Below are 24,059 nucleotides of genomic sequence, written 5' to 3'. Positions count from 1 at the left end.
CTTTCCAGACCACTCCACACTTATGTTGGTGAAGCAACCCCTGTGATTCATAAGGGCCTGCAACACCATTGAGAAGTATCCCTTTCGGTTTATGTACTCTTTGGCAAGGTGGTCCGGGGCTAAGATAGGGATGTACATGCCATCTATTGCCCACCCATAGTTTGGGATCCCCATTGTGGAAAAGCCTTTCATTATGTCCTCCACGTTTCCCAAAGTGTCACTACTCTTCTTAGCAGCACACTTGAATCACAGCTGCTCCCACCGACTCCGAATTGATTCCCAACTGACCGGTAGCAGTCTGGAGTTGCTAGCTTCTACGGAGCGATGGCCACACTCTTCTCCACTGTCAGAGCTAGTCTCAAGTGAATATTCATGTGTTTCAGGACTCTCCACAAAGTTCAGAGAAAGTGGCCTTTCACATTCGAAAGCTCTGCATCCACTGCTCATCATCCCACACCTTCATAATGATGTGATCCCACCAATCACTGCTTTTTTCCTGGGACCAGAAGCGGCATTCCACCAACGGCAGATGGTGCATGACAGCCTGCAGCAAATGGAAATTGTTTCGTTCTATGACTTGTAGCAAGGCAGTCTCTGTAAGATCGCAATTTTCAGCGCTGCGGCTCCTGTCTTGCCCCTGGAAATACTGCAGAATAAGTCGTGAGGTCTTTGTGATGCTCACAATAATAGTGTAGAGCTGAGTGGGCTCCATTCCTCTCAGGCAATGGCGTGCGCACAGCAGAGACTGAAGGGTTTGAAAAAATGGCGCGAAAAGGCAATCGTCTGTTTGTTTTGGACTGGGACAAGAAGGGGGGGGAAGGGAGCACATTGCATCATGGGAGGACGACAACCTTCCCAAAAGCCTCTGTGGCTGGTTGCACTGTGGGATAGCTATCCACGGTGCACTGCTTTGATTTTTGACCCAAGCATGGCTAGTGGGGATGCAATTCCCCGATGCAATGAGCGTGGTGTGATCACGCTCCTCCGACTTCTAAAATTCAGCAGGTGAAAGTCCATTTAAAATAAATTGACTTCACTTTGCAGTGTATACATACCCTAAGTCTCCTAAGGAGTCATAAGTCTCTTAATTTTTAAATCCTTGAGAAAACTGTTTACTCTGATTTATGTAAGTGCCAACCCTTGAAAGTTTGTAAAATACATTGAATCAATTTTTGAGTACTTGTCCGCCTTTTAAGTAAAAATAATCAAAATGAGTTCTTTCTGGAAAACTACACTGTGAACCACCTCTTGATGATGGATTGCCTTAATATCATTAGAGAGAAGTTCTGAAAACATTGTGCTAAAATTTTTTCTGAAAGCATCCAGGATGGAGCAGATTCAGTTAGATGCTAAAGGATGCAGGTTAACAGAGACAAAATGAGAGCTGTGTCAGTGATCTGGCAAAAGACTGCATGGTAGAAATATAGTTTGCCAAGGAAGTCCTAGTCCCAGAACAGCAATCTAGAACTTTGCCTATAGTCCTTGGGAAGACTATTCCCAACAACAGGCAACTTAACTATCTGTTTTCCCTTGTTACTCTTTTGGCTATCTTGTTAGCTGATTCTTTTTGCTGATTAGCTTTGTTCAATAGGCTAGACTGCTGTGGGGTAACAGTACCTATTACTTTTGTGAATTTATCAGGTTTCTAAGGGATTGCTTTAATACTTTGAGTTTAAATCATTCCAAGGAAAATACTCAATACCAGTTATCACAGACACGAAGCTTCTGTGAGCATGCAGTGCTTTGTGTGAAACTTAGTTAGTTTGGCATGAAATGTCATGACCTTTCTGTTCTGCAAATATCCCTAGGTAGCTTTTTGTAATGTGTCGTGAGCAGCATTGGTTCTGTGGCAGAAGTAAAATAGTTGGAGTTGCCTATTGTATCTTCTGTTAACTGTTGGGATAAGCCTAGTGAGTGGGCTCAGGAAGGTGTAAGCAGAAACCATGTGACTTGCTTCCTCAGAGGTAGTGATGACATTTTGTGTATGCTTTCTGGCCCAATCATGAGTGGTTTTCCTGGAGTGCGAATTACGGCGTTCACTTCACAAGGATATATGGAGTTTTAGCTCCGTCCCAGCACCGTGTGAGCTGCAGTAGCAGCAAAGAGCAGCATGTAAGGGCTGCTTATCTCCATCTCCCCACCCAGACCCTCCTGGATTGATAAGGAGCAGGAATTTGGCATTTCCTTTAAGGTTCTGGGATTGGGTCACAAGCTACTTTTTTTTTTTTTTCATGCCCATGTTCTGGAGATAAAAAAAACACTGATAGGGAAGAGGGTTTGTTGCTGGGGGTGACAGTAGGTTGTATATGGGACAGAGCCTGCTATCAGCCTGTTAGGTCAGCTTTAACACTCAAACATTTGGGTGCATATTCAAACCCAACTCTAAGCCCTTTGATGTATGAATTTCATATGCTTGAGCAAGTTGCCTGAATATTAATATCCTTTTTAAAGCATATTCTGAGTGCCTTCAATGCTGTTTTGTTCCTGCCAATCTCATGTAGTCGTTTTTCATTCTAACTACACCTGTTGATGGGATCAAAGCCCAACAGTTTCAAGTTTCTTGATCTTGAACCGAACCATAAAAGCATACATGACTCTATCCTATGCCTGTCTTGTAGATCAAATAGGTGGTCTAATACTGTATTTTTTGTCACCCTTCTAAATGCTAGTGAGTATGTGTTGAAAGTCTCTCTCTCTCTCTCTCTCTCTCTCTCTCTGCCGGTCAGCAGAGGAAGTGAGTTGTTAAGAGCCAAGGCTCTGTGACTGGGGGTTATAAGGTGCTAAAGCTTGAGCTAATGCTTTTAGCTTCGGAAGTCCCTTCAAGTGATGGAGACTCTGTAGAGAACCCTTCCTTACACTACCTTTCTAGTGCTTTATTTAGAGACTTCTAGCGCTTACACTGTGCAAACAACCATGTCTGCCTACATTTCACTGGAAAAGTTTTTTTTTCCTGGGATTCATTCTACATATAATTGATTTTGTCCCCTTTATTGCTAGTTATATCACAACGTCTCTCACTCTGAATCATTCTTCTCTTCATGAAATAAGCAGTTTGGAATACTCTTTGTAGCATAAGGAAACAAACGTGTTTATGAAGGACTTTAAGTTCCAAAAATGAACTCTCTCTACTTCTATCATGGATTAAATACAATAGTAATGTGTGAGGCTAGAAGTGACAAGACTGCTAGTTAAAGTGGCATTCTTAACATTAAAAGATACATTTAAAAAACGTAACTTAGTTTATGGGGCAAATAAATCTAACTTTCCAGCTCATATGCCCTTTCATGCATTACATCAGCTCGGTGTCCTTTGTTGGCCAATATGTCTGAGAAAGAAGGTTGTCTTCCTGCTTTTCTTGTTCTGCCACCTGCTCTTGCACAAGAGCACAGCCTCATTTGCTCCTTTGCTGCACTGGAAGTCTGTGTGCACACTCTTTTCCCCCTGCACTTTGTAGGAATATTATTTGGTAAAGCTGAACAGCTGCAGGCTTCAGAGCTGAAAATGTTTATTTCTTATTTACTGTAATGTGTGAATGTTATTAAAGATCACTGAGAAGCTGCAGTATGTTTCCAGAGTTTTTATTAAACTTCTTAAAATATAAACACAATCCATATTTTCAATCTCTAGCCCACCCAACCAGTTTCTTTTTGCAGCCCCCTAGACTCTGGCCCATTATCTAGCCAGTCTTACCCTCTGGCTTCTTAGCCAAATTTGAGTTTTCCAATTCTCTTGCCACCTGGCATCACAAACAAAATTAGGAATTGCCCTGATTCACATAATCCCCATACTTTTCTGTCCCCACGACAATATATGCAAGCCAAAATACCCTACCTCCAGAATTTGTCCTACAAAGCTGCCTCCCTCCCAGCCTTGGGCTCTCTGAGAGATGACAGTCTGTTCACGAGAACATCAGGGAAAGAAATTTGAGCATATTTACTACAGTAGAGATATTGTTTTTACATTTAATATCGTGTCCTTAAATCAGAGCTTCAATAGATCATTTCTTGTAACTGTAGGTTAACTGTGTATGGGGTTGTCTGATCAAGACAGCAAGTAAAGCTTAGAATGGTTTATAGTTCACAACCACTAATACTGAGTCACCAGATAGCACCATCACACATAGACCCACAAGTCTTTTTAACTGACTGCATAGATAGGGGAAATTCTTGTTAGCTGTGATCCAATTCTTTTTAGAAGCTATACATATCAGTGAAGATTTTTGTTCATTTGCCTGAACATTTTTAGATTCAGACCTACTGCCTACAAAGTATGACCTCCCTGTGATGCTGGCAGACAGGTGCCAGCTCATGCTGAAGCCCCAGATCAATTCACTTGCGTACTAGTATAGATCAAAGTAATTGTTAAAAGTATGAGAGTATTTGGTGTTTAAACTTTATGAAAAGTAATGGGATGTTACATGCAGTTTTCTTTTATCTGTATCCTGTTATAATGTGATAGAAAACGTTTACATGTGTATATCCCTGTAACTGAATAACCCATCAAAGGAGAAAGAAGCCTTGTAAAATGCAAATGAAGAACTTAAACAAAGAAGTGCTAATTTCAAAGCAAGTGATCATTGTGTGTCGTGATTGGAGATCAGAGACTCTAAATGCATTCCTCACTCTCTGTCATCAAAGGAGAAGCCCACGTGGATAGTGATACAGTCACCTTGTTTTCTGTGAAGAAGCTAGAAGTATGGATTCAAGAAAAGATCCTTAATCTTTGGACTGTTTGGATTCTAACAGGGCAGATTAACTGAACGATAAAACGGAGATTCCCCAGAGTTATTCTGGGTAGCCCTTAGACACATTTGGAAAACTGGCAGATTACTACATCTCTGCTACCATTTGGAATTATAGACTGTGACTCACCTGTACATATATTTTACCTGCTTTAAACTGTCAATAACTCTCACTTCCTTTCCTTAACTAATAAACCTTTAGTTAGTTTACTACAGGATTGACTGTCAGGATTGTCTTTGGTATAAGATCCAGAGTACCAGTTGATCTGGAGTGAATGACTGACCTCTTGGGACTGGGAGCAGTCTGTTATGATGTGACTTTTAGTTTGTGACCTTTTATCACAAAGTCCAGTTAATCTGCATGGTAAAATAGACTGGAGACTCCAAGGGGATGTAACTCCATGGTAAGACTGGTATAATGATCCAGGTGTTTACATTTGTCATTGGTTTGGTGAAATCTAGTTACAGAACACACTGCCAGTTTGGAGTGTCTGCCCTGTTTTCTGACAATCTGTCCTGAGGTAGGCACTCACAGTTCTGAGCCGCTCCAGACAGCATGACATCCCCTTCCTTCCCCCACTCCTAGATTAAACGCATAATGGGTGGAAAATCAATGGTGAGCTGAGTGAGGGGATGTGAAGAAGAAGGTCTAATTAGGTCATCATGACCCAGCAAAACTCAATTGTTCTATACAGACCACCAGATACCTACTTCTAAAACTTGCTACTGTCTCTGAGTCTCTGAATATTCAGTTCCCAAATTGGATTAGTATGAGGAACCAGGGTGGAACATAATTTATTTTCATCCAAATGATTCTAGGATTGATGACTCTGCCGCCTCTGTAGAGAATGGGCCATGACACACATGGAACCCCCAGGACCTTTAACACCAAGTGCAAATCTCTGCCACATAAGTTAAGGACCAACTCCATTAGCAGCAGACTCTTACACCCCCTGTGGGCCAGCCTCTGGAGGGTGATATGATCTCAAATTGTAGTCACTACAGTTGTCACTACTCTTTTCCTTTGCTTCTGCTTTTTGCTAGGAAAATACAAAAATCGCAAGCTGTCCAATTCTTTGTAACTCATTGAGATGGGACTATGTAGAGTTATTGTGCATTGTGGTTGTTCACTTACACAATAGGGCTTTCCCAGTGCCAGGGGCTTATACCACATAGTCCTTGACCTTGTCTATTCCAGTGTGCTGCTGCACAGACGGGAAAGTGCTGCTGTCCTTGGCACAGCTGCTATGAAACAGTATTCACTTTTCTCAGTTGCTGGTCTGCTCATCTACACTATAAATCACTCCTGTCATGAACTGATTTTCAAGGATAAATCTTGAAAATTGTTCCAAGTAAACATGGTTGTGCTAGTTGAGTGTTGGCCTGTAAAAATAGGAAATAAATGACACTGAAAGAAGAGCTGCTACTAACTGAAGTTGGTTGGTAGAATCAATTTCTTTAGATCTTTTTTGATTTTTTTTGTCGGGGTAGTGAACACATGCATGTATTCTTGCTCTTCTCTTAGGAAAAAAATTCAACCCTGGCATGTGCATTAAGAGACAGTATTCAGGAATATAACTCACTTCCTGAAAAGAAACTCTTATGAAGTTTCAAAATGCTATAGATGAATGTTTCATAAAACTAGGGCTAAAGGGGACATATTGCAGAGGTTTCATTTTTTTTAAATTGGTGTAATATTTAAGGTGCTAGTTTGGGACTGTTACCTCATATTGCCCATAGCCTCAACACAAATGGTGAATTATTAGCTGTCCTAATAAGCATTTTAATCTTAGAGCTGCAAAGCACAGGTTTGTTATTGAGTATACTAATTTGAATAATGATCAAATGTGCAGCTTCCTTAATCTTCTCTATTAGCATGTCTAATGATGTACTATTATCTTCTCTGATGTTGACACTGTCATCACTAATAACACTTCAGTTTTCTGTAACAGCAAAAAAAAAAAATCCCTGCTAGAATATTAATAAGCGTGATTAATTTTCTTTGCATCTTAGTCCTCATATCATAGAAAATTGTCACTAATGCATTATTGTGGAAATAGCTGTAAAATGTAGTTGTTTTGAAATAGATTGAGGTAACATTACTGGAGTGGGGGAGAAATACTGGTGGCTAGTGGGTCTCTGATTGAGACACACTTCACAATTATTGTCAAAAAGTAGATTTTTTTTTTTTTTTTTAAATTAAGATTAAGCCTCTTTTTCTTCACTGGCACCATTTAAACAGCTTCCCTCAGATACACAGTAAAAATAGTACTGCAATCATTTTGAAATTTGTTACTCCTTTTAATATGTTAACTAGTTTGTGGACTTATTAAAGCTCTTGACTGATACAACTCTGAAATATGAGCACATCTTTTTAAAAAAAATCATTTTCCAACTGGCAACAGTGCCTCATTTAAAGCCTATGTATCGAGAGCTGTGTCCTTTTTATCAGAAATAAGCTATAAACCCTTGGGCATAATTCATGGGAGTAAATTTGAAAGAAAATTCTTGATGAAAGTGTCTTTTGGTCTGTAGATTGTGCTGTTCTTCTGGGACTAATGGTTTAGAAAGAAAACAGAATAAAACACAAGGCTCGTGGCACCAACTTCAGGTTTCATGTCTGATAAATTTCTTACATCTTGAGTATTAGTCTTCATATAAAGTGCTTGGAAGAGCACATTATTCTGGTGTTCATGTCTAGCATGGCAAATGTCATTAGTTTATCTCATTTTTTTCCTTTGGAATTTGCTGGTAAATTGAAAAGCTTAAATCAGAATCAACAAATTTAGACTTTTTTATGCCACAAAAACATCTATTAAGTTGCGCAGTTTTTTATTATTGAAAAATAAGAGCATTTAATTCCTGATTTTGTTTTACAATAAACTTCTTCATCAAATTGCCTCTGCAAACCCTCGCTCTCTGCTTTGCTTATGAGACCAAATATTTACTAGCAGTAAAAACCATGAAAGGCCTCACTACATTGGGTTTTAGCACATTGTGTAAACTGGGTATACGGAATGTTTATTTTCGTTATAAACTCAGTTGTATAGTACTTAGTAGTGCAGATTTTGAATTCTTAGTCTCAAGTGAAGCTCTGGAAATGGAATATTGCTAAGTATTTTTGCTGGAAAAATTGTCCTTTTGGTGTCTGTCTCTACATACATATGGCACATGTTTATGTATTATAGTGACTGTTTAAGTAAGAACAGCATACTGCACCATTAATCTTAGCTCTGCTGTGAAGACTTAACTTGAGTGTAGATAATTCAAGTTAGTCTAACTGGAGGGAGAGCAACCACACTGTGAATAATATTTGAGCAGCAGAGCGTGAATGGATTAGTATCTGCTGAGTTAGGCTAAAACTAAAATGAACACATCTTCCTTGACTGGTCTTCAATCTGGTCTTCAAACATCACCACAATTGAGGTAAGGGTATTTATATATGGATGGGATTGATAGATTTAAGACCAGAAAAGACTCGTAGATCATCTAGTCTGACCCCCTGTATAATTACAGGCCATTGGTATTTTACCCAGTTGCCTCTGTGATGAGCCCAATAACTTGTCTGACTAAAACATACCGAGCATAATAATGCATCAGAAAGTGTGCCATTAATTTATACAATATCATTTTTCACTGAGCTGTCCATACCGCCTATTCCTCCCCCTCCCTCCCCCCTTTAGTGGTTACTATTAACTTAGAACCCAGTAACAAACATGACTAGTCCGCATTATTACTTCCTATATGCATTACCCTTAGATCTAGTCCCCCCATTTTGTTATAACAAGTTCTCCAAAATGGTAGAGCTCTTCTTGAGAAATGAGAAGGCATTTGCTATAAAATATTGCTCAAGGGACTGAGGAGTTTGAAAATGTTATTCACAGCTGAGGTAATTTCTGACCAGAAGGTCATATTTTACAGCTATTGCTAGAAATGTCTGTTTATTCATCCTTCTTTTTATGAACTTGAAGCAATGGAGAATACTCTCACCACATATTACTTGGCTTTTCTGAAACCTATGCTGCCATCTGTTGCCTGATCATCTAGAAAATAATAGCACCACTAAATGTTTCCTTCAGATTTTAAATAAAAATGTATTAAATAGTTTGTGTATCATTACTGCTTTGTTGGTTTTCCTTTGGAATTTCTTGGATAACAGGAAAATTGGGAGTGAAAATATTTATATGTTATACTCCTAAAGCCAAACACCTTGATGATTGCTCACAACACGTCTCTTCCCTCATTTGGCTTGATAAAAACAAATGGGATTCATGTGTTCGGATGAAAATAATCTTTACAATCCTGGCAAACATGAATTCTTATGAATAATATTGGAAAATCATATTTAGAAAGTGATGCAATAACATGAGGGAAATAATTCTCAGCATTAGCAGTACAATGAGTAATTTACAATAGTACAAGGGAATAACTACATGCACAGTAGTTCTTAGCTACTCTCTCTCACCAGTACTAGTTTGTATCTTCCATGACAGCGGTGGGACTACAGCTATCAGAGCTGACTGACACTTTCTCCTCACCCCCTGTGCATGGATATTATTCACTCCTACCCGTGTAGGCAGGATTTGTGGAGGAGCAGGGCTGTGCAGAAGTGGAGTGTCAAACACAGTGGATATACTTTAAAACAATGTTAACATTAGTATCAGAATGGGATTCCTTCACCAGCACCCACCTTGCACTGGAAAGAAAAAAGTAGCTTAAACTAGAGTGGGGAAGAGAGCCTGAGCCAGCCCTGGAAGCAGTAATTTGTGGCTCTCACAGTAATCCTATGCTGTGTGGCCAGCAGACAGTTACTAGCATGGAACTACTGTGGCTTCTTGCAGTTTAACAGTAGTTTGCATATATATGCTGCTTTATATCTTCAAGTACTGTTCATATACTAATTAATGTATGATAAATCCCAATGTTGGCAACTGTTCTGAATTATCAGAATAACCAAAGTTTCATGCTGGGCTCTTTGATGGTACATAAATTTGAGCCTCAGTTTTTTTCTCTTTCTGAGAAACGTTATTTTTCTTGAAACACACTCTTCTGGACAGCAATAAAAGCTAATCTACCCCCTAGCTGGTTGTTTGTGACCACTCTGCTGTGTTAATCAGTAAAGCATTCCTTAGCAAGAGCTCAACTTTTATCCTGCTGTGTAGACTATTAGCTGATTGTATCCACACTTAAAGATTAAATGCGTGGACTGCAGTCTCCAGGGCACTGTATATACCGTGAAGAAGTCCCTTGTTCTAGAGAACTTGAGGCTCCAAGTGTTGCTAGCTCTTGTGATCTTATCATGAGTCTCACAGTATTTTATTTTTTCTTAAAGCGCCAGCTCCTGGAATCATGTGATTTACATGAAAATAAATAAATGCTAAGTTTATAGACCTCATGATGGTGGAGAAAAGCTTGAAATCAGGAAGTGAGTGCACCCTAAAGGCCCAGATAGCAGAAGTCAATAAACTCTCCTGCCCCATGTAGTAATTAAAAAAAAAAGTTATTTCTGAGACAATCGTGCATGAAAGGGATACAGAGAGAGGATTTTTTTAATGCTTGGGCTTACCAATACCCTTGTGGCTGATTCTGAGCAGCATGCTCAGGGTCTCAGGGCTATACATGGATGAAGGTTGATGGTGAAGGAGAAAAGTCCTTCACTAATGGACCCAGCTCCATGCATTCTATTGCATTGAATTTTAATATAATTGAAAAATTAGAGAATTGATTGGCAGAGCAAAGTGAGGCCTTATGTTCAACTCGATGGCATTTCTCTCTCTTTGTCCGGATGTAATGCAATAAATTTTGAAGATGGCATCCAATCAGTTCCAAACTTTCAGGGATTGTTCTAGGCATTAATGGGCAGAACTCTATTTATTTTGATAAAAATTGGAGAACCATAAGGGAAATGGAGGACATGAAACACCTGGCAGCAGATCCATCAGCTTCAACCACATCTGTAAATGTCTATAGATCAAAGCACTGGTTGATCGCAGCACATAACACCTCCTCTCCCATATCTTAGCTCATCCCATCCTCCCAATACAGTTTAAAATATTGATGTCCTGAATGACTTACCTTTGGCTGGGGGGTAGGGGAATGGAGGGCACAGAGAAGTTTTTATATGGGGGGGGGGGGTATCCAGGGTGATTACAGGGAGCCCTGGAAACAGTGGGGGGTGGAACAATGCAACACAAAAAGTGTGTGTTTGTGTGTGTTGGGCGGCGGGATAAGAAACCCCTGATGTGTGCAATGTGCTCGGAGTACAAAAGGAGCAAAGTGTGCGACTCTAGTTTTTGTGTTACTTCATTGTTGATCCTGTTTTTATTTTTCAAGTAATGAAACATTAGCATACTATGGACTGGGTAATAGGTGCAAGCAGCATTTTGCCTGTGGAAAAACTCTTGTTCCAAGCTTCAACTCCTTACTGTAATATTTGTCTGCCTAAGCCCCATGTGTTTCATGAAGCAAATTATGTTCACCCCTGTGGTAAAAGCATTTTCTTCAGTGTGCTTTTTTCCAGGCCTGTTAAACATGGCTCCTCGTTTGTCCTACTCAGACTCATGAGTTGGCTCATACTTACATTTAAGTGTTATGGAGATTGGTATTCAATGTGGTCTGCACTTAAAATGCTCTTCTGGCCAGCCACTGCCCCATGCCCAGCTAGGAGCAGTAGTGACTTATTGAGGGTGGGCGTGCATGAGCCTAAATTAGAACGTGTCTTCAGTGGTGCTCAGTCCCACCATAAAATGCCCCAAGGAAGCTGCATACACAGAGGGCCTGTGGAGTGCTCTTGTCACAGATTTTGGGGAAATCTGAAGTGTTGTATGTTCATTGTCCAGCCTGTCATCAAAATTCTAAGAACTTTTGCTAAAGCATACTGTACAAAAAACTAACATACAAAGTCAGAAAGCATGACTTGTGGCTTGGCTGCTTGACTGTTAAAAACTGGGTTTCTCTGCTGCATCTTTTTCTGAGTGTCATAATTGATGGTGTGCTATGTAGAATTTAGAATAGCTGGCTTGTCAGATCTCAGCAGTTGTTTCTAATGTTCTTTTCCTCACACATTTTGTCACTTATTGCTACATAACCAATAAAGCTGATATTCTTGCCTACAGCAACAGTGCTTATTTGTTGAGAAGAGTTTAATATTGAGAGCATATTAGAAAATGTCAATTAAGTGTAAATTACAGTATTCTCTTGTGAGAGATTGAGGGGTGATTACTTCCCAGGCACCTTTCCTGTGCTAGGAAATCATTTCTGATTTAGTTTTAAATTATTTTGAAAGATCTATAACACTACTTGAAGTGATTATTAATTACATATTTTGCAATGGGTATTAAAACTGTAGTCTTAAAAATTTAACACACGAAACATGTTATCTAGAATGTCCATGCTTTATATCAGGCTTTCTGTTAGGAAAAAGTCATTATCCCAGTATACAATATCTAAAGCTGAAACTAAAAGAGCAAATTCTGTACAATATTGATATCTCAAATGCAATTTAATATCGTTAAAAACAAATCAATAATTTAAATGTTAACATTCTGAAAGCTTAAATGTGGTAATTAACAGTTTCTCCTGAAGATGTGTAGTCTTCTTGAAACATGGCCTGATCCAGAATAGATCGTGATGGTTTTTGCATTTGCTGCCTGCCTAGATTTTGTGACACCCATCAGTATTATGTCCAAGCACCTTGCTGAATGACAGCTAAACAAATTACAGTTTCTCTCTCTGATCTTTTCCTCCATTTTTCTTCTTTACTGTATTCTTACCTCTCTGTAGTACCAGCATATGCATATTGGTAACTCCAGTGTCCTATCTGTATCTCATTATTTCTTCCTTCCTTCCAGACTGGGGTTTCTAACAGCCAAGAAGTTTGGAATTTCAATTTGTTGCCTATTGTGATGCAAATCTGCTGGGCATATGCAGACTATGTCTAAGGGGTCCACGAAAGGAGACCATGAAAATAAAATTTCAGATCCCAGAAAAGGCATTGTTTTTCTGATCAATCAGAAGTATATGACTATCCCCACCTACAGGTCAAAACCCAGAAGTGCTGGCGTTACCATAGAAGTCCAGTTTAGTGCCCTTTCTCATGCTGTGTCAAATGCTGTTCCGAGCATATGCAACATGTATAGTTAAATTCTGTTCAGTCAATTTTCAATCCACAGGTTGAATTTCCAAATGGGGCCACACCTCCATTTGAAATTTTTTAGAGGTTTGCAGATGAGAGGTTGAAAACCACTGCACTGGAGGGATTAAGAGATGGGGACTGTGAGGCTTGGATGCCAGACAAAGAAGGGAATTTTTAGTGGCATCATTCTGGAGAGACTTAAAAAGGAGGAGGGGGATACGGGATGTTGTTTGCGGGAAGTACCATGTCATCATATGTATTTGTGCAATATATAGCACAGTGGTAGGAGTGGGTGGGGGAGGGGCTGTGATTCTGACTGGGACATGTGGGCAATATCCCAGTATGAATAAAGGATGTAATAAAGTAACAGAGGTGAAAGATGACTTAGGCTTGAGAAAATAATGTAGTCATCAATAGAATTGAAGAGTAGAATTTTTGGTGTGTTTTGAAGGAAGAAACTACATAGGGTTACCATATTTTAGGTTCCCAAAAAGAGGACTCCTGGCAGAGGTAAGCGGAGCTAAGGGCAGGTGCTACATTTGGGGGTGCTGGAGGGGGTACCTGAAGCGGGAGTACTCACTGGAGATGGAGGGCAGTGTCACTCCCTGTCAAGATGGCAGGGCAGCAGGCACAAACCCAGGATGCAGTGACAGCCATCAGTCAGTACCGTTGTGTGGGACCCCTTTCTCAGGGCTGAGAACTGGGGTCTGGGCAGTGGCATCTGTGGGCAGGGGAATGGACCAATCAGGAAGCGGACCAATCAGGGCTCTTTCTGAGCTGCAGCTTGTCTGCTCTGTAAAAACTCTGGATGTTTCCTGTTACTTGAAAAAACTGCCGGGACAGAGAAAGGAAGCTCAAAAAAGAGGGTATGTCTGGGAAATCCTAGACATATGGTAACCCTAAAACTACAGAAAGAACTTCATTTAAATTTCTAAGGACAGAAATTCCAGGCTTGAATAATAAGAGACTAGCAGTAGGAATATACTGCTGACTGCTTGACCAGGAAGGTGATGGTGATTGTGAAATGCTCAGAGAGGTTAGAGAGGCTACAAAAAAAGAAAACTCAGTAATACTAATAATTAATGGGGGATTTCAGCTGTCCCCATTTTGACTGGGTACATGTCACCTCAGAATGGGATGCAGAGATAAAATTTCTATATACCATTATGACCACTTCTTGGAGCAGCTAGTCCTGGAATCCACAAGGGGAGTGGCAATTCTTGATTTAGTCCGAAGTGGATCACAGGCTCTGATCCAAAAGTGAATATGGTTGAATCGCTCAGTAATAGTGACCATAATGTAATTAAATTTAAACATTCTTGTAGGGGGGGAAATGCCAAAGACGCCTGCCACAGTAGCATTTAACTTCAAAAAGGGGAACTACACAAAAATGAGGAAGCTAGTTAAATGGAAATTTAAAAGGAACAGTCACAAGAGTGACATGCTTGCAAGTTGCATGAAAATGTATTTAAAACGCTATAATAGAGAGTCAGACAAAATATATACCCCAAATAAAAAAAACAAAACAAAACAGCAAGAGGATCCAAAAAATGCCACCATGATTAAAGAGAGTAAAAGAGGTGGGCAAAGACAAAGACATCCTTTAAAAATTGGAAATCAAATCCTGCTGAGGAAAACAGAAAGACAAGTCAAGCATAGAAGTATAATTAGGCAGGCCAGAAAATAATTTGAAGAGCAACTAGCAAAATACACAAACACTAACAGGAAAGGGTGTTTTTTAAGTACATCACAAGCGGGAAGCCTGCCAAACAATCATTGGGCACTACTGGACTCTTGAGGTGCTAAAGGAGCACTGAAAGAAGACAAAGCCATTGTGGAGATGCTAAAGGACTTCTTTGCATCAATCTTCACTGCAGAGGATATGAGGGAGAGTCCCATTCCTGAGCCATTGTTTTAGGTGATATATCTGAGGAATTGTCCCTGAATGAGATGTCAACAGAGGAAGTGTAAGGATAAATTGAACAGTAATAAGTCCCCAGAACCAAATGGTATTAACCTAAGTGTTCTGAAGGAACTCAAATATGAAATTGCAGAACTACTAGCAATGGTATGTCATCTATTGCTTAAATCAGCCTCTGCACCAGATGCTGGAGAATAGCTAATGTAAAGCGGATTTAAAAAAAAAAAAAAAAAAGGCCCCAGAGGCGATCCTGGCAGAGGCCAGTAAGCCTATCTTTAGTCCCAGGTAAATTGGTTAAAACTAAAGTAAAGAAGAGAATTATGAGGCACATAGATAAGGCAATATGCTGGAGAAGCGTCAACATGACTTTTGTAAAGGGAAATCATGCCTTATTGATCTATTTGACTTCTTTGATGGGGGGAGGGGGTCAACAAACATGTGGACAAGGGTGATCCAGTGAATATAGTGTACATGGACTTTCAGAAAGCCTGTGATGAGGTCCTACGCCAAAGGCTCATAAGCAAAGTAAGGAGTCATGGGATGAGAAGGAAGGTCTTCTCGTGGATCAGTAACTGGTTAAAAGCCAGGAAACAAAGGGAGGAATAATGGTCCCTTTTCACAATGGGAAGAGGTAAATAGCGAAGTATTCCCCTGGATCTGTCCTGGGATCAGTGCTGTTCAACATATTCAGAAATGATCTGGAAAAAGGGGTAAATAATGAGGTGGCAAAGTTTGCAGATGATACAGAATTATTCAAGATAGTGAAGTCCAACGTTCATTGCAAAGAGTTAAAGGGACCTCACAAAAATGGATGACTGTGCAGCAAAACGGCAGATGAAATTCAATATTGATAAATAAAAAGTAATGGACATAGGAATACATACAAAATGATGGAGTCTACATTAGCTGTTGCCATTCAAGAAAGAGATTTTGGAGTCATTGTGGATAGTTCTCTGAAAACACCCGCTCAAATTGCAGCAGGTCAAAAAAGCTTACAATGTGAGAAACCCTTAGGAGAGGGATAGGTAATAAAACAGAAAATATAATGCCACTTTGTAAATCCATGGTATGCCCACACCTTGATTACTGCAGGCAGTTCTGGTCACTCCATTTCAAAAGAGATATATTAAAATTGGAAAAACTACAGAGAAGGGCAACAAAAATAATTAGGGGTGTGGAACAATTTTCATATGAGAAAAAATTAAAAAGACTGGTTATAGAAAAGAGACTAAAGGGGGATATAATAGAGGTCTATAAAATCATGGTTGGAATAGAGAAAGTGAATAGAGAAGTGTTATCAACCCCTTTACACAACACAAGAACCAGGTGCCACCCAATGAAATGAATAGGCAGCAGGTTTAAAACAACACAAGGAAGTGATTATTCACACAGTGCACAGTCAACCTGCGGAACTTGTTGTCGGGATGTTGTGAAGGCCAAACGTATAATTGGGTTCAGGAAAGAATTAGGTAAGTTCATGGAGGATAATCAGATAGTCAGGGATGCAACCCCCTGGTCTGGGTGTCCATAAACCTCTGGTTGCCAGAAGCTGGGACTGGATGATGGGATGGATGACTCAATAATTGCCCTGTTCTCATAATTTTTTTTGAAGCATGTATCACTGGACCTGTCATAAGACGGGGTACTGGGCAAGATGGATCATTGGTCTGAGCCGGTATGGCCATTCTTATTTTGTGGCCTGAATATGAGGGGAGAACAAGATGGGGGAATTGAAGATTCTCCATTGTTGCGTGCTTAAGTGACAATGAAGATGGTGATGGTGTCAACAGCACAAAGGATGTAGGAGGAAAAACCAAATACTTGAATTTAGACAACATTTAGCTTCAGCCACCCAAGATGAGATTTAAGGTATGCAACCTGAGATGCAAGATGGAAGGGAGCATACATCAGCATGGCTGTACTTCATTTACTTGTGTCTGTATGAAGATCATTGATACATATTGCACAGGCTTGGGTAATAAGCTTTAATCACTATAGCTTGTGCTTCCTCTACTAGTATACTCCACAAAATTTATTATAATCCTACAAAAATAGTTGCAATTGAACTAATAGTTTAATTTCTCAGGCGCTTCTAGGAAATTAGAATACAAACGATATCCTTCCTTTGATCATAAGATTGGTGCTAAATTCCTTAAACCCTGTTGTTAAAATCCTTGTCTGATTCTAATCTCAAAATCTTTAGTTTACCATACAACTGATGCTACTGATACCATTGCAGTTGCTGTGTTAGATAGAACAGGGCATGGTGATAAGCATGCAGCTGTAACAAACCTTCACACTTTCTTGGTGCCTTTCAGCCAAGGACCTTGAAGCACTTTGCAGACATTAATTAAGCCTCCCAACACTTTTATGATGAAGATACAGTGATCAGCATTACATTGACAATTACCATTTGCATGCAAAATTAATTTAAATGCAGCATTCATAGCATTCTTGTACTCAGTGTACTCAGAATTCAGGAAAAACAACGAGAGTCCTGTAGCACCTTAAAGACTAACAAATTTCTGGGGGCATAGGCTTTTGTGGGCTGCAACCCACTTCGTCAGATGCATGAAATGGAAATCACAGATAGGAAGTAGATATATATATCCAAAGGTAAGAAACAACAATGGGGAGGGCAAGTGCTAACAAAGTCAATTCAGTTAGAGTAGATGAGGCCTATTCATAACCGTTGATTAGAGGGTGAGAATGTGTGAACAGTGACAATTACTTCTTGTAATGAGAGAACCATTCCAAGTCCCTATTCAGACCCAGTCTGATTGTGTCGGGTTTGTATATGAGTTCCAGCTCTGCAGTTTCTCGCTGAAGTCTGTTTTGAAGTTTTTTTGTTGAAGTATGGCAACTTTCAAGTCAGCTACAGAGTGTCCTGGGAGATTGAAGTGCTCTCCAACTGGCTTATGGATGTTACCATTTTTATATCTGATTTGTGTCCATTTATTCTTTTGTGCAGTGATAATCCGGTTTGGCCAATGTACATGGCAGAGGGGCATTGTTGGCATATGATGGCATATATTACATTAGTAGGTGTGCAGGTGAATGAGCTCCTGATGGTGTGGCTGTTGTGGTTAGGACCTGTGATGGTGTCATTAAAGTCGATGTATGGGCAGAGTTGGCAACGGGGTTTGTTGCAGGGTTAGATTCCTGGATTAGTGTTCTTGTTGTATGGTGTACAGTTGCTGGTGAGTATTTGCTTCAGATTGGGGTGCTGTCTGTAAGCAAGGATACCTTTAAGGTGCTACAGGACTTTCGTTGTTTTTGCTGTATACAGACTAACACGGCTACCCCTCTGGAACTTCAGAATTCAGGGTGTTGAAAATTGATAATTGTTAAACTATTAATGGCAGCCATTGCAGCTTGTAACAGGTGGAGAAAACTGAAGTAGAAAGATGAAATGGCTTGCCTTAGGTCATACAGCAAGTCAGTGCCTGACTGAAATCTAGAACTTCTGAGTTCTAGTCCCTTGCTGCTGCACTCAACTATGCTGTCTTCCATGTATAATAAATGGTAGTCCAAACTGTTTGACGTATACTTCAGTTTCTTTATGGTAAATATTCTATGCTCTGATGCGTAATGGGTGACTTCTGATTTCCACCTAGACAGAATAATTTTCTCAAGTGTTTTTGTCTTTCTCAATAATCTGAACATTTATAACTTGGCATGGGACCAACATACCAATTTTGGGGGGGGATTTCGTAATGTTGAGTAGATGATTGCTCTTGTTCAATGTGAACAGAACAAATAAAGCCATCTTAGGTTGAGCCGTTTGAAGTATCGCAGCTTGAAACAAAATATTCTCTATTTTCTAATTAGGCAATGAGTCAAGGCTTATATGATACTTGGTTATTGTGATGCCTCAGGTATGAGGCAAATTGCCATGAACCTCCTTAGAAGCAGGAAAGTCCCAGCATGACACAAGCCATGGAATGTTTTAGGCTGATTTTATTATTCCAATATTTCATTCTAAATTAGAGATTGAGTTTTAAAAAACATAATTTAGTTATAACTATATTATTGCACAAATAATTTGAAGTAAAAATAAATAGATTCACCAAAGTGTTGTTAACCTTATGTATGAAGCTTCTTTTCCTCTGTAGTCCTGTTTCTAACTCTGTTGGTCAGGTTGTCTTACAAAATGAAAATTAAATGTGCATGTGCGATACCCATCTGGCAGTATCTGGATCTCCGCTTCCCCCTCAACAAGACAGTTCTGCAAGTAATCAGACTGCCAGGAAAACAACCTCCAGGGGCAGCTGTTCTGTACATTTTGGTGAACTTCAGCTTATTTTAACATGAATATTGCCATTTTCAGGGATGCAGAAGCATTGGGTTAAGTATCTGGGGATTTGGATGCTTATTTGGACCTATGAAATCCTCCTGTGGGGTACATCAGTCCTCAAAAAAACCAGCAACTTGATCCCCATCTTCAGTGGGGTGGGGACGGGAATCCCAAAAGTCATCTCTTCACTGACCTCTTTGGAGGCGATTGCCAACCTGTTTATAAGGGCATTGGATGGGACATACAGGCTCACTTGTCCCCCTGTTCTGTCCATTGCATGGCTCAGCATCCTGCCCCTGCCTCCACATTCACACGTCTTTTCTCTCCACCGAGGATGTGTGGTAGGTTTGAGGTTTTCCTTTCTGTATGCCCCCTACTCCACTCTCACCTTTGCCCTCTTATCTCCTTCTCTTATTCCCATGTCTCCCTTGTGACTGTCTCCCCTATATGCTATCCCACTAACCCTTGTCTTGTCTCAGGAGTGGCTGAAGGTGCAGCCATCTCAGCCAGCCTCTGGCTAGTTGACACAGCAGCTCTAGTGGCAGAGGCTGGTTTTGCAGCTTTTCAAAGACTTTTTATTTTAATTTTGCCTTAATAAACAATGTTTACATATTACATTGTATGTTACTTACTCAGGATATGTAATAATGTAAATAGCACAGAGATCCTGCATTTTCAATATTCACAAGTTTGGCGTTATTTTTTAAAAACAGCCTGCGGCTGCCACAGAGTTCCAGCCAAAATGGCCTCTTGGCTGTGTCAACAGATTCACTCTCTAAACCACTTTGCTCTGGCTGTGATGGGTGGCTTCCGATTTTCATCTAGGGGTTTAACAAAAAAACTTAGACATCCCTGACTTTAACATGTTAATAAAGTAATGTGAATTCCAGGCTGAAAGAACAGTGTGAAGACACATTTTGAGGGGAAGAAAGGGAGGAATGTGTGAAGACCCTCTTCTGGCCACCCCTAATCTGGCTTCTGCGGACCATTGCTGCCAAGAGTTTACTTACCTTTGGTTCATTGTGATACCTCTGAAGAACATGTTTCTTGCTTGTTGGAATACACCAAAGACATATGCTTCTGCAAATCCCCTGGCTGTTACCCGTTAAAGCTGTTCTTTTAACTATTAGCATATTAACCCACGTGAGCACACTGCCTTTCCTATCAGGCCTGCCTTGCATGTGTCCGATTGCCTTCCTGCTCTTGTATGCACATGCTTTCCTGGCTGGCACAAGACCTACATCTCTCTCTGCCTTACTTTCTGGTCTGAAGACTGGCACAAGGTATACCCTAGGCCTCTTTCTCTGGGCTGCAAGGAGGATGGGTAATAGTGAGGAATTTTTAATGAGCAGTTTTTAAAACAGTAATTTTTAAATATTCAAATCAGAAAGACTTTGAATGGATTTGAATCTGCATTCCCTGCAGAACTAGCAGTAAATGCCCCAATCTGGGCTCAGTGTTACCACACTAGCTAGTTATCTAGCCACTTCTGCATGGAAGGGACAGTATATAGGCAAGCCAGCTGGGCTGGAGCCCTGGTGTTGTCTTCAGGACTGGCTCACTATATTCACATGGCATTATCTTTCTGTATCAAGGCATGGTGTCTCCCCTCACCTTTTTCAGGTTGGTGACAACTTATCTAAAGTCAAAAATATTTTTGACCCCAGATAGTTTACCTTTTTACATTAAAGGTATCCATGATAAAAAAGTCTGTATAGTTTGTGTGTGTTGTGTGAGAGAGAGGAGGTTGAAAAAGAATACTTGACCTTGAAAGGTAAAGGTATGTGGGGAATAGTGGAGAGAGATTTGCTTTAGATTGTAATAAAATTTTCAACACCTCACAACTTCGATTGCCTTTTGTGATTTCCTCCCACCTCCCAGGGGCTTGCAACCCACTGCTTGAGAAACCCTAATCTAAGGTATATTTATGTCCTCAAAGATACACGAGCAGCTCACAATCTTTAATGTATTCATCCTCACAGCACCCCAGGAAGTAGTGAAGTACAATTATTGTACTTACATATGGGAAACTAAGGCACAGAGAGACTAAGTGACATGCTCAAGGTCACAAAACAAGTATGTGATAGAGTAGGGAACTGTTGCCCAAGTCTCTCAAGTCATAGGCTAGCACCCTAATGACTATATCCTTCCTTTCTACCATAGCATGAGCTCCTTCATACTGCCTGCCAAGGCTATAGTCATTTTCTTTACTCTTCCACTCCCTTCCTACTCTCCCCTCCAAAAAAAAAAAAAAAGGAATGTAGGGGAGGAAATACTTCAAGATACTACAAACGATTTATCAGTATGCACTACCACCAATGCCATAAACGTTATTTAGTTCAAACACTGGTGATATCAGATACTTGTTGGTAATGAAAAATGTGAAGAGAATGTATATCTAATACTGGTATGTGTTTGAAATTTTGCTTCTGGATTAAGTGACAAAATACAGAACACATAAAGAGCAATCTGGGTGCTTTTATAGTTGGTCTTTTCATTTGGCACTGAATGGTTAAAATAACTCTTTTTAAAATCTTTTTATCAGCATTAGGAAATTGTAATCCTGATGGGTCAGTGGTAACATTAAGAGGTATTGATGTATTTCTGGTAACTTAATTAGCTGTGGATTGGGGTGTTGTGCTGAGCGTGTCTCAGGCTTTTACCCATCACAACAAAAGATTTTCCCAGTGCCATTTTATTATTAATGATCTGTATTCCTCACCCAAGATTTTGAAGGCTTCCAGCAGGTCTGTAAGACTAACTTCTATACTAAAGATAGCTTTGTGCTCTTAGTGTAGTGAATCAGCCAGACTGCAGGGTACTTGTGAATCATGTTGCTTTCTGGAGTATGAGGTGTTACTTTTTCTGGCAAAGATGTTCAAGTCATGTGTTGTAACCCCCTTCACAGTGTGTGCGCCTATAACAATAATCATAATGGAATCTTCAGTATTAAGATATAGTTATACACCTCAGGCACACTCTGAGGCATAAGAACAAAAGGAGATTACCTTCAGTCACCCAAAAAATGCACCATTGCCAAACGTCTTGCTACTGAAGTATAGTTACTTAATATCAAAACTTTTATTTAAACAACAAATAAAAGAATATTTTTTTCCTAAATAAATTGCATTAATCACTTTAAAACTATTCAAAATAGATTATAGAAAAATAATAAAAAAGAGTAGGGCAACGTAATTTTTTGAAATATTTTTTTTATTAATTCTGATGTCCTGAACACATTGGTTCTCCTTCAATCCCGGCGTCCTTTCTATAGAGATCTGTGATCCAGCAGCCACTTCAGATTCTTTCTGTAATGAAACTGGGAGCTATTCAATACCTCTGTTCTAGGCTTCAGTCCTGCAAAGGATTCCATGACTTCAGTTGGACTCTACAAGGGTTCTCCCGCTTCAATTTCATTGCAGGGTCTAAGCATTTTGTTTTTATAGTAGACGGTAGCTGTTGGACCTCAAAATGCTAAAGGAAGGAAGCTGAAATGCTATTTTTAAAACTTGACCCTTCTCCCCTTGGTTTTCCCCTCTACACAGAAGTAATGGAATGTTAACTCTTTTATACTGTTCAATCACTAGTGGCACTCTGTATCATATCTCATGTGAGCATACAACAGCTATATCTGACAATACATTAAAGAATCTTACAGGGAACACATCTAGTGTGTATCTCTCTGAGAAGGAAGCATTGGCGAATCCATATCCATGCAGAAGCCTGACCTGCTAGTAGGAGCAGCCCTGCAAACTACCATGTACAAGGTTTCCATGACATGGTGTCAGAAGTAAACTAATGTTGGAGGAGAACAGAAATAGAAGGAAAGCAGCAATAAAGATTGTAAACGGAAGGAAAAGAAAGCAACAAACGTTGTAAGATCTTATCAACATACCACTCCGTGTCCCAAAGAACTTCTGTTTTGACAAACCTTCATAGTGGACAGACTGGAAGCAGTATTTTGCAAGATTTTGAATTGTGACAGAACTCCATAAGGAAACTGGAGATATTCAGGTATTCTCTGTAATTTATGCTATGGGAAAGCATGCAGAACATATCTTGAAATCTTTTTGCGTGTGCTGAAGATAGTCACAAAGATGACTATGACTATGAAAGAGTTTTGGCTATTTTTGATTCATACTTTATACCTCAGAGAAATGTGGTTTATGAAAGAGCATCTTTTTGCCAGAGAATTCAGGAACCAAGGGAAAATGTTGACTCTTTTAAAAGAGCTTTGTATACATTGGCTGAACATTGTGCTTTTTGGGGAATGGACAAATACCAGAGAGAGGCTAATTATAGGTCTTGTAGACAAGAACTTTTAACAGAAATTAAAATTGAAGATAGACTTAACCCTAAACATGGCTATCCAAATAGCAAAGCAGACTGAACTTGTGAAACAGCAGAACAAATCTGAAAAGCAAGAAACTCATTTAGAAGCTGTAAACAGATGCAGCATGAGTGCTAAAAGTAATTATCTTGAGACCCCTTTGGCTAAGAGGGGCAAATTCCAGGCAAACTACAAAGCCTTTCACAATAAATGTACAATGTTGAAAATTTTATTGCTCAATACATGTGTCCAACCAAAGGTGAAATATGTAATAAATGTGCAAAATATGAACATTTTGCAGCTGTTTGCTATAGTAAAAAAATGAGACAGCTAAATACAATTACAGATAATCAAGAACCATTTTTCTGGTATCTATCACATGATGACAGAGCCTGTCTGGAGAGTGAAACTGAATATTCATAGAAAGACTATTGACTTTAAAACTGACTCAGGAGCAGATGTAACCATCATCTTGGTTGGGATTTACAATCACCTTCAACTTCCCCAAAGCTGAAATCCTGTGAGGCAGACTTGATAACTCTGGAGGTATTCTGAACTGCATGGGCAAGTTCACTGCAGAAACAACTTACAAAGAAAAGGTATGCATTAAGAATGTATGGGATGAAAGACTGACAA

At 39.7% G+C, this 24,059-nt stretch overlaps 1 protein-coding gene across 1 annotated transcript in view; it reads left to right on the top strand.

The window, feature by feature from the left end:
- The window catches only part of SLC2A13 (solute carrier family 2 member 13), a 283,132-nt gene that overhangs the window by 33,384 nt on the left and 225,689 nt on the right, over positions 1-24,059 (top strand). The gene's annotated exons all lie outside the window — the stretch shown is intronic.

Source organism: Emydura macquarii, unplaced genomic scaffold (genome assembly GCF_026122565.2).
Source record: "Emydura macquarii macquarii isolate MOO-44397 ecotype Brisbane River unplaced genomic scaffold, CSIRO-AGI_Emac_v2 contig_2636, whole genome shotgun sequence".
In the NCBI taxonomy this organism is placed as follows: Eukaryota; Metazoa; Chordata; order Testudines; family Chelidae; genus Emydura; species Emydura macquarii.
The sequence above is the reverse complement of the archived record's forward strand: the minus strand, read 5'-3'. Positions and strand labels throughout refer to the sequence as shown.